Source organism: Rattus norvegicus, chromosome 1, assembly GCF_036323735.1.
Source record: "Rattus norvegicus strain BN/NHsdMcwi chromosome 1, GRCr8, whole genome shotgun sequence".
Taxonomy (NCBI): Eukaryota; Metazoa; Chordata; class Mammalia; order Rodentia; family Muridae; genus Rattus; species Rattus norvegicus.
Window position 1 is genome coordinate 155,917,513 of NC_086019.1, and position 12,117 is coordinate 155,929,629.

A 12,117-nucleotide genomic window follows, 5' to 3' on the forward strand; every position below is an offset into this window, starting at 1 on the left:
GGTCAAGACAGGTGGGACTTGTAGTACCAGCCCCCTGCAACTCACCTTTCTTAGGGACATCTCAGAGGCAACACCATCATTAAACTGACCTCTCTCTCCCTTCAAACCCCATGACTCAAGTGTCAGATCTAGGCTCTGTCCCTAATTCCCCTTAGCATACTTAAGACAAAGTTAGAATAATTCAGGGAACTTTGCTAACAAAGAGAAATAAAGGATAATCTGATCTCTGAGTTTAGTGTCCAGCTCCTGGTAAACTTTTGGCATGACAAAGACCATCTTTTCCTCACTTTCTGGGAGTTCTGTCCAATACGGCCCCCGCAGAATCTTCCTTCTGTGTCCATAGCCAACCCAGAAGCAGTTGTGTAAGGTGAGCTCTCTGTAATCACCATCTCCCCTTTGCTCCCATATACTCACTGAAAATGGAAGGAACTCAATATGATTGGCTGTGGTTGCCTTTTACAGTAACCTGCAAGGAACGAATGGTTTACAACAAATCTTGATGTTCAAGGTCAAAAAACTAAGTCCCAGGTTGAGTACCAGTTTCTTTCTGCCCTATCTTCTCAGTTCTGAATAACTGATCAGGTAAACTTCTGTTCTTTAAGGCCTGTTTGTGCATGTTGCATGCACAAACCCTATCAGGAGTTAAACACACAAACCAGGATTCCCTCTAGCATCAAAATCTACCTCCAACTGAAAGGAGAAGAAAGGGAGAAAGTATTTTTATTTTCAAGGAAGCTTTTGAAGACCTCAAGGAATTTTAAGAGTTTAATTATAATTTATAATTTAATAATTAAACTTTTGAAATTCCTTGTGACCCTCAAAAGCAAATAATGAAAAGTTCCTTAGTGTGGACTTGAGTCTCAGGAAGTGAGAAGAGCAGATTCCATGAAACTATGGAAACAGTTTGATTAACTTTATTCTCCATAGATTTTAGGTTGTCAAAATTCAAACCACAAACTATTAAAGAAAATGACCATGGTCCTGAGGTCAGACTTGAAAGTAATTTAGGGAGAGATTATTTGAAGAAACTTCCTTGACAATCCTAGTGGAGAGCTTCCTCCAGTCTAGGGGCTGCATCAGAACTTCCTGGTGAATGGGCTTTGTGACAAGTGTAATCTGTGGAACGATTACTAAGAATAAGGTGTCACTCATAAAAAGCAAACAATCTAATGAATTAGAAGTGTAAACTTGTAGAAAAGTGTGCTGTGTATAAAACTGGAGCCAGACAAATCAGTAAAAATTAGAGTATTTAGCCTGGGGGGAGGGGGTGATGCATGTCCTTTAATCCCAGTCCTTTGGAGACAGAGGCAGGTGGATCTCTATGAGTTTGAGGTCACACTCATCTATATGGACAATTCCAGAGCAGCCAGAGCTACATAGTGAACCCTATCTCTAAAGAAAGGAAGAAAGAAAGAAAGAAAGAAAGAAAGAAAGAAAGAAAGAAAGAAAGAAAGAAAGAAAGAGAGAGAGAAAGAGAGAAAGAAAGAATGAACTCAGGCCAGCATCCCATTCAAAAGCTACCTTGCGGTTGGTTGTACAACTAAAATTTTCCGATTAGGACTGACTAGGTGGCTCAGTGGACAAAGGTGTTCATCACACAAACCTAGCCACCTGAGTTCTGTCCCTGGAATCCATGTAAGGCAGGAAGAAAGAACAAACTTCCGAGAGTTGCCTTTTGACCTCTTCAATTACGCTGAAGCATAATTACACACACACACACACACACACACACACACACACACACACACATCATGCATTTATATGCACAATGTTAATAAATTCAAACTTATTAAAAGTAAAATTTTCAAAGAAAAGGATTTCCAAAGAAGGAGCAGTATTTAATTACTTATCGTTACCATTCCTTGTATTTTTAGTAAAAAAAAAATAAACATTTACCTAAACCTGACCTATTTACATGCTACTGTAAAAAATAAAGCAAATTACACAGAGAAGTCTGTGTGTAGGATGGAATATAATTTCCACCCTAGGCCTGTAATTTAGGAACTCTGGGACAAATCAGAGAGCACATAAAAACTAGGAAGGGTGACCTTGGCATCATCTGGGAAGGGTGACCTTGGCATCTGGGAAGGGTGACCTTGGCATCATCTGGGAAGGGTGACCTTGGCATCTGGGAAGGGTGACCTTGGCACCTGGGAAGGGTGACCTTGGCATCATCTGGGAAGGGTGACCTTGGCACCTGGGAAGGGTGACCTTGGCATCATCTGGGAAGGGTGACCTTGGCACCTGGGAAGGGTGACCTTGGCATCATCTGGGAAGGGTGACCTTGGCATCTGGGAAGGGTGACCTTGGCATCATCTGGGAAGGGTGACCTTGGCATCTGGGAAGGGTGACCTTGGCATCTGGGAAGGGTGACCTTGGCATCATCTGGGAAGGGTGACCTTGGCATCTGGGAAGGGTGACCTTGGCATCTGGGAAGGGTGACCTTGGCATCTGGGAAGGGTGACCTTGGCATCATCTGGGAAGGGTGACCTTGGCATCATCTGGGAAGGGTGACCTTGGCATCATCTGGGAAGGGTGACCTTGGCATCTGGGAAGGGTGACCTTGGCATCTGGGAAGGGTGACCTTGGCATCTGGGAAGGGTGACCTTGGCATCTGGGAAAGGTGACCTTGGCATCTGGGAACTGTCTCTCACCAGCTAGCAGTTTGCTCCATTGCTTATACAAGTGAGGAACCTTGAACTTCTGTAGAAAAGTGACTCAATCAATCCCCCTTCCCTCCCTTTTTGCTACAGATAGGATCTTGTGATGCAGCCCTGACTGACCTGGTACTCAGTATATAACTGCATGACGGCTGCAAACCTGTAGCAAGCCTCCTGCCTCAGCCTCCTATGTTCTGGGGTTACACATGTATGCCACTTTGCCAAGCTGTAAATAAAAAAAAAAAATCCAATAAAAAATACTTCAAGCTGGAGAGATGGCTCAGTGTTTAAAAGCACTGACTGCTCTTCCAGAGGTCCTGAGTTCAATTCCCAGCAACCACATGGTGGCTCAAGCATTGGTAATGGGGTCCAATGCCCTCTTCTGATGTGCCTGAAGAGTGTGACAATGTACTCACATTAAAAAAATATCTTAAAAAAATACTTCAAGGTTATAGTAACTATAATATCTTGGTGTTCACATAAAGACAGTCACATGAAACAGAAGGGAGAATGCAGAAATCAATCCATATTTACACAACTGATCTTTTTATTTTAATACACATTTCTTTTTATTTTGTTATATTTGTTTGCACTCGTGTGTAAGTTCCATGGTGTACATTTAGAGGTTGGAGGACAAACTGTGGTCCTTATTTACCATGTGATTTCCAGAGATCTAATTCAAGTTACCAGTGTTGGCAGCAACATTAGTCATAAGCCATCCCACCAACCTCTCAACTGGTTTTTGACAAAGTCCAATAGACAGTAGAGAACAGATCAGGTCTTTGAGCTAGGGAACTGCCAAAAGTGGATCCATGTATTTAGGGCAATTACATTGGAACTTTTTATCCTCTACATACAAAATAAGCTCAAATGCATCAAAGAATTCAACCCAAAGCATGAAATTATAAAACTATTAGGAGGATACTTAGTTTGAAACACTTCAATATATTGGTGTAAGACAATTTTTTCAAGACAGGATCCATCTTTTCCCTTTTGCATAGGGAAAAGCAAAGATACTTAAATGAGATTATGCCAAGCTCAGACAGTTCTGTGCAGCAAAAGAAAAAAAAATGGTGGGAAATATTCGTGTGCTATTCAAGGATTCAACATATCCAAATTATATAAGGAACTCAAAAAATCAACAATTAAAAAAATACAAATACAGTTGCTAAATGATCTTAAGATCTGAATAGCTGCCTTTCACAAGAAGATATAGTGGGGGAAATCTCAATTCATAAATGATCAAAAGAATTTTTATCACAACCAGAATGAGTCTCGGGTCAGACACTTTAGAAGCTGCATCTGTGGCTTTGCTGGTAGAGTTAGGGTAACAAAAAACAGACTTCATTCTAAATGGAGAAGGGGCAAGAGCATCAGGCATTACAAAGAGATGACAGTGGAAAGCACACAGAAACAGGCCCACAGAAAAATGCGACTACAGTTTGAGGAGCTGAAGGGGAGGAAGCGCTGAAGCCTTCACCACAGGTAAGCTGGGAAGGCCTGGAGAAAACAAACTAGCAGTCCAGGCCACAGGGCAAGACCACGGTTGAAGGATATGATGTGGCAGTAAACTCCACTGCGGAATAGGCAAGCAACTGGAAAAAAACTTCCAGTGATCTCGGAATGCTATGTCATAGCTAAATGGCATCTTGGAGTGGGAACTTTTCGAGACTCTGGTATCCTTGAAACCTGAAACCAAGGAACGATTGTGATTTAAAAAACTTAAAACTACCCTGCCACTATATCTAGAGGGAGACAAAGTAGTTCTAAGGAAGGGAAGACCTGGCCAGGAACATGTACCATCTGAATTAGGCTATCAAGCACACAGTTGTTGGTGGGCATACCCTCTGTGGCAAGGAACCAGCTACAATTACTGAGGATAAGTCCAGAGATGGATAACCCCAAGCCCATGGCGACAAGAACCTTTAGCTTCTACAGATGCCTTCTGGTCTCAGTTGCAAGCAGGGCCGAAGAGTTCTGAGTGCAGATCTGGCAGATGGCTGTTTCCACAAACTTCCCTTTCCTGTGGAGTGCTGGATGACCAGACATCTCCACTTGTAAATCTCAATGTTCTGTTTTTACCCAACCCTCGTGGACTCAAGGGAAACCCTTTGGCATGGACAGATGTCCCTTTGGCTGTATAAAAAGAGAGTGCTCTGGAGCAAGTGGAAGCATGCCCCTTTCATAGGCTGCAGAGCTCAAATGCTAAGGAAGGAAACCTAACAAGTGCATGAAGCCCTGAAGCTGACACCCGCTCTCAACCAACATAGAGCAGCAGCCAAAACCATGTTACAGCCGCTACCACAGTTTGAAAGCTCTGCTCTGAAAGGTGCTGACAACTGATTACTTGGGAAAGACTATTAATGAGATTTCAAACTAAACGGCAGTAAAAACCCATCCCAACCAATGAAACTTAAGGAAAAAAAAAAAAAAACACTCAAGACCTAAGGGGGAATTTAAACTCTGTGCTTAAGGAAAACGAGAATATGGAGCTCATGGATAAAGACAATTATGTCCTTGTATTTTGCCATCAACTTCTACTATGAGACATTTTACATGTTACAATGAATGATTGTTGGGAGGGAAAATTCGTGCAATATGCCTGTCGTAGGTTGGTATCCTATAGGATAAACTCTAGTTATTTGATATCAGCCATGTTCTCGGAATTGGAGCTCACAAGTAAGAGCCAAGTGCTCCTTGATTAATCACATCACACTCAGTGAGGCTTTTGCCAGAGCCAGTGTGGCTCCGAATTCTTCCCAGGTTCAGGAGGAATGCATCACACTGAATTACAGGGTGTGACAGAGAACAAGACTGGACAACATAACAGCTGCTGTGATATCACTGAAGGTGTGTCTCAGCCAACAGCTTGACACAAACCAGAGAATTCTAATGTCACCCTGCGTCCCGGCTTGCCAAAGTCAGTTTCCTTATCACACTATAATCTAGCGGACACAGAGTGTGCTATGACTCGTGGCCTGGGGACTTCAGTCTTGCCATCACATTCCATTTGAAAAGAGTTCATGCAGAGTGGGACAGGGTGCCTGCCTTATCCGGGATCCCAGGCACTGTGTGCTCCATTCCTCTGTTTGCTGCTCACACAGGTTTCTGCAGCAGAGGGCGGGTCCACCAGTCCTATAAACTCACAACTAGACAGACTATCAACTGCCCCGAAACTGTTCTGAAACTGGAGTCATTAGCACCACCTAAAACGTATCAGAGATCAGTCTGCACTGTGACAGGATTTCTCAGTGACTCCTTATATGCTAAAATTTGTAACATACTTATTCTGAACTAATAGCTGTGAAGAAAAGGACACTGGGAAAAATATTTTCTTACACTGCAGAACTGACTTTCTAACTGTAACCATGGAAGGAGCAGTAAAGAAATAGAAGAACTGAAACACATAACGAGCCCTTTGGTAACATCCTAAGACTTAGAGACCAGTGAAGCGGGAAGCCTGTCTCTGCTGCTCCCATACTGCAAAGGTCACACTGAGATGGGAGTGAGGAGCTATAGCAACCATATACTGAGCATAAAAATTATTCACTGGCTTGACATGGAGTTAAAGCCCATGGTTGATTATTGTCATTGTACCACCAACTGAGAAAGTAGTCCTTGACATGAGCCTCAAAGGATGGTCAAGTGACAGTACAACATACAGTACTACAAGTGAGCCCCAGGCTAGAAATAAGAGACATGAGTTCAAATCCTGGCTGCACTCTATACCGGATTTGGACTAATACCCCAAAGACAAAGTTTCCTATTCAAACAGAATGCAATAATATCATCTGCCTCGGAGAGCTAACTGGAGAAGAGCAGGAAATCATGCAACACAAAAGCAACATTCAACAGGACTTTATCCTCCATATTTTATGTTCCCTGGTCCTCAAAATAGTCTTGTGAGAGAGAAAGGTGTTTGCGTTTGTGCCTAGGTGTGAAGATGGAAGCCGGCAAAGCAGTAACTCTCCCTAGAATGCCTGCTGGTGACAGGGATGAGATAGCCTGGCTTTGGCTCCTCCAGCTCGTTGTCCTTACAATACTGTGCCAGGCAGGCATGGTGAATGTCAACAGTGATCCAATCCAGAGAACAACAATTACAAGGAAAGCGCCAGAAAGCCAGCCCAATGGAGAGGCACACGGCCATCTGTCAGCTCCCTGGATCATCTTCCCCCACGTCTCAGGAAAAGCACTGTTCTGTCAAAAAGCAACAGTATTTCTGGAAAGGCCCTCTTAGCAATCACTCATGTAGGAACCAGCTTTTCAAATGCCACAAACTAGAGCAGAGGTATCCGGAGGTAAGAATGGAAGGCCTCTTAGAGTGTATCCAGAAGGGAGTCTTTCTATCCTGTTATGCAAAGATGAGGATAGAGAAAGACAATAAATAAGGAGACAGAGAAGTTCACAAATAACTCTGGGCTAGGCACAGATTGCCAGCGGTATTAGTTGTTTCATCAATGCTATGTCCCTTGTCACCACCACACAGTATATGAAAAGGCTTATCGACTTAAGGAAATATGCATAGCTATCACTATCACATGAAGAAGACAAAAAATTATTATAATTTATTGGGCCTTTTTTCTACCTTGCCACATTTTTAAATATTGCAGAATAATTTGAGCTTAGAAGATAAATTGAAAAACAATACCAAAAACACTACAGAGAATCCCCATGCCCCAGATCTGGTTCCCTCCGATGTCAATGTCTTGTCACAAGTAGTGATCTGATACAGGCCTACTATCAGCTAGAATCTAAATTTTCTTCACTTTCACCTTGGCCTCATTTTGGATTCTACTCCAGACACCATATGGCATTTGGTCTGCCTGTCTTTTCAGGCTCCATTTGGCTATGACATTTCTCTTCTTTTAATGGCCCTGGGAGTTTTGCAGAACACAGGTACAGTATTTTAAAGAATGCCCCATCTGAGGTTTTGTGATGTTTTTCTCATTGATTGGTCTGGGGTTATGCATTAGGGCCAAGAAGACCACAGAGATATTACTGTACCCTCATTCCATAAGGATACAGTGATTTGTCACTACTGATATTAACCTTAGTCGTGTGTCCTTGTTACTCTCTCCCCTTTCCCAGAATTCATTCTTTAGAAAGAAGTCACAATATATGTCTCACACTTACTAAGTAGCAAGCTAAGCCTCTCATTTATGGGGGCGGGGGGAGAACAGGTACATGAATTACTTGGGATTTTTCTGTATTAGAAATGTTTGAAGCCTCAAATTTACTTACTTATTTGGTCATTAGTTTATTGGCAGAGTCTTAGGGTTTCCATTGCTGTGAAGAGACACGATGGCCGAGGCAACTCTTATAAAGGACAACATTTAATTGTTTAATCTATTATCAGCATGGTGGGAAGCATGGCAGTGTGTAGGCAGACATACACTGGAGGAGCTGAGAGTTCCACATCTTGTTCCAAAGTCAAACAGAAGAAGATTGGCTTGCAGGTAGCTAGGAGGAGGGTCTTAAAGCCCATCCCCAAAGTGACACACTTCCTCCAACAAGGCCACACACACCAGTCCCTGGGCCAAACATATTCAAACCACCTCAGGCAGCCACACCTATGTTCATTTTCTAAATGAAATAACCATCTAGCATCATCTTATTGTGTTAATTATTTCACCTTTTGCCACTGAGAACTGCCTTCTGTACTCCTTTGATCTACACACACACACACACACACACACACACACACACACAGTCACTGTGGGGGTTTGGGAATTAGTTTGTCTTGTTTTGCATTCCCTTATTTTCTGCAACTAGAAAAAGTTCAGTCCTGTTTTGACTTCTTACTAGGTTCTTTAGCATCCACATGAAAGCCAGGCACTGCGACACATGATGGTAATTAACTTGTGTACCTGTAATCCCTGTGATTAGAGGTGTAAACAGGTGGGACCCTGGGGCTCAAAAGCCGCCAGTTACCCAATCATTGAGGTCTAAGTTTAGTGAGAGTCCTATTCAAAAAATGAGGTGAAAAGTGATAAAAGATGGTGAATGTTGACCTCCAGCATCCAAGTGTATGTGAATACACAAACACTTACCCACATTACATATATCTGTTCAAAACAAATTGGAGTAAACAAAAGGAATGAAGAGAGATAACAATTGATAATATTTTGAAGTAATATAACCAGTTACAAAGTTTAATCTTTTTTCTCAGATTTTACTAGTGTGTATTAATTGCCCAAATGAGTTCTACAATGATAATTTCATACATAAGAATGATGTGTTTGATCAGATTCACACAACCTATTACCCTCCTCTGTCCCCCTGAAAGTCTAAATTTCTTTTGTCCCCATTTCATATATCAGCTTGATACAGAATATTTCCTATGGTGTAGATAAGAGAGCCATAAAACTGTGATAGAAAAGATAATTTAAATCAGAAGATAAATTCATTCTTTATAGCCTGAAGCTACTGAAAGCATTAAGATAACAAACACCAGGAAATGTATGTTCCTGATTCTCTCCCCAGACTAAAACCATGACAAAATGAACAATTGGAACAAGAGTTCTTCCTTCTCCCACCCCCTGTCTGGAACTCTGGGAGGTGGTCCTCTTGTGGCTCACTACTCCAACATGTTCATAAGAACACAGGAAAGTAAAGCTAATGGAGTTGCTCGGCCAGAAAGTGATAGCCAAACTTCAGCCTCCCCGGGGCTTCCATCTTCCCACTACAATATCAACTGAATCCAGAAACCCCCAGTAGCATGAAAAAGAGGAAGCAAACCCAGTCAAGCTAGAGATCCACCATTTCAATCACCATGTCTACTGAGGTAAGGGGTTACTCAGGAAAAGATGGACCCCCACCTTCAATTCCTGGATGTAGATTGCTCCTGAGAGACACAGCCAGAATACAGCAAATACAGAGGCGAATGCCAGCAGCAAACCACTGAACTGATAATAGGACCCCCGTTGAAGGAATCAGAGAAAGAACTGGAAGAGCTTGAAGGGGCTCGAGACCCCATATGTACAACAATGCCAAGCCACCAGAGCTTCCAGGGACTAAGCCACTACCTAAAGACTATCCATGGACTGACCCTGGACTCTGACCTCATAGGTAGCAATGAATATCCTAGTAAGAGCACCAGTGGAAGGGGAAGCCCTGGGTCCTGCTAAGACTGAACCCCCAGTGAACTAGACTGTTGGGGGTAGGGCGGCAATGGGGGGAGGGTTGGGAGGGGAACACCCATAAGGAAGGGGAGGGGGGAGGGGGATGTTTGCCCGGATACCGGGAAAGGGAATAACATTCGAAATGTATATAAGAATTACTCAAGTTAATAAAAAAAAAAAAAAGTTTCTGAACCAGAGCTTCCAGGGACTAAGCTACTACCCAAAGACTATACATGGACTGACCCTGGGCTCCAACCTCATAGGTAGCAATAATAGCCTAGTAAGAGCACCAGTGGAAGGGGAAGCCCTTGGTCCTGCCAAGACTGAACCCCCAGTGAACGTGACTGTTGGGGGAAGGGCGGTAATGGGGAAGGATGGGGAGGGGAACACCTATATAGAAGGGGAGGGGTAGGGGTTAGGGGGATGTTGGCCTGGAAACCGGGAAAGGAAATAACAAAATGTAAATAAGAAATACTCAAGTTAATAAAGATTAAAAAAAATCTTAAAAAAAAAAAAGATAAAACAAAAAACTATGCCATCAAAGTCGTATAAGGCAAGGACGTTTCATCCTGCTACAGAGACACTTACTCAGCTGTGTTTGTTGTTGCTCTGTTCCTAATAGTGAGCAATTGGAAACAACCTAGATGTCTCTCAACAGAAGAACAAATAAGGAAAATGTGTCACATTTGCAAGGTGGAGTACTATTCACTGGTAAAATAATGGCACCATACTTCCTGCGTTTTGAGTTTGAGGATGATGTCACTGGGAGCTCAGAAATGAGCAGCCACATGAATTCCCCGAAGTTTGACAATGCCCAAGAACAAATATAAAGGACAGAAGTCCAGGTATATATTTCACCTCTCGAGCCAAAAATACCTCCAAGGCTAAAAGCAAGGCAAAATTCAGTTTACTACTAATCTTTAAGATAAACGTTATGAATGATGAAAAAGTCAACAGAATGAACAGAGCTTTTATAAATATACAGAAAGGATTCGTAAGCTTTTCAGAAAGCCTTTCTCTTAAATCTGAGCAGAAAGAGCTGTGCCATGAAAATGAACCAGCTAATGATGTCAAAGTGACAAGATTAATGCTCGGTTATAATACATGACATGTATCTTATTCCCCCCAAAGATCAATAAATTCAATGTTTCATATAAAAGTGACATCATGAAATTTGCAGATAAATGGATGGAACTAGTAAGGGTCCCCTCAGAGTTGGTAGAGAACACACCCAGACACCAAGTTCTCAGCAAAAAGCAGATGTATTCCCTGGAAAAACAATCGGGGGTTGGGGTTGCCTCTGAATTGGGCAAAAGCAGACAGGCGGTATTGTTGCAAGAACAGGTTTTTAAGAGGAAAAACAGGGGGAGTCTATGTTAGGGTAAGTTGGAAAGTCCTAAATGACAGGTTAGCTGGTACAGCCAAATACTGACTTTTGATTGCTGGACCTTGGTATTTTGATAGTTAGACCTTGGAGGTCAATCTCAGAAATGAGTCATCAGACAAACAGTGGAATAGGCCTTAGGGGCTGCTAGCTTTAGGGATGTAATCTAATGGTTTTGCAAAGGAAAGGGAAGAAGAAAGGATGAAACCTGCCAGCCCCATGTTTGCAAAGCTTGAGCCTGGTGGAGGGCCCTTCATGGGGTATCCCAGACCCACAAAGATCATCATTGCCCTGCTCAGTCATCACCAGAGTTCCTTCCTCCTGCAGCATAAGAACAAATACAGAGGCCATAGCCAGACATTAAAAAGAGAGTAAAACACTCAGTCCTAAACCGTTTATCTCCTTCAAATCTCTTTCCTCGGAGCTCAGGAAACCCAGAGAAAGAGGAAGCTGAAAGAATATAAAAGCCAGAAAGGACGGAGGACTCCAGGAAACAAAGCCCTCTAAGTCGACATGGTCCAAGCCTGTCTGAGCTCACCAGAGGCTGATGCAGCACGCGCAGGACCTGCATAGGTCTAAACGAGGTCCTCTGCACAATGTACAGATCTCAGATTCCAGCCACAGTACCACACTGCAAACTGTTACTAGAGATTACCTGCAGTCCATTACCATCATTGACATGGGCCCAGTGAACACTCTTCCAGATTGGAAAGTCTACCCGCTTCCTCCTCCAAAAATCACTTACTAAGGGTCCATAGCTCCCAAAGGTCTACAATGGTCCCTATTTCCTCCGTGGGCTGTGTTTCCAAAGAGATGCCTCGGTGCACGGATGGTGACAGAACATTTACATGCATGTACATTAAATGCATATACATTTTAAACTCAGTTTCCAGGTATAAATGTGTGATCAGTCTGCTATTGGGATTCATGACCACATTCTGGGTCGTTGAGA

The 12,117-nt window shown here is 42.7% G+C and overlaps 1 pseudogene; it reads left to right on the top strand.

Moving 5' to 3' along the window:
- The first annotated feature begins 10,591 nt into the window (after positions 1-10,591).
- On the top strand, positions 10,592-10,889 carry Rbis-ps2 (ribosomal biogenesis factor, pseudogene 2; annotated as a pseudogene).
- Positions 10,890-12,117: the final 1,228 nt, after the last annotated feature.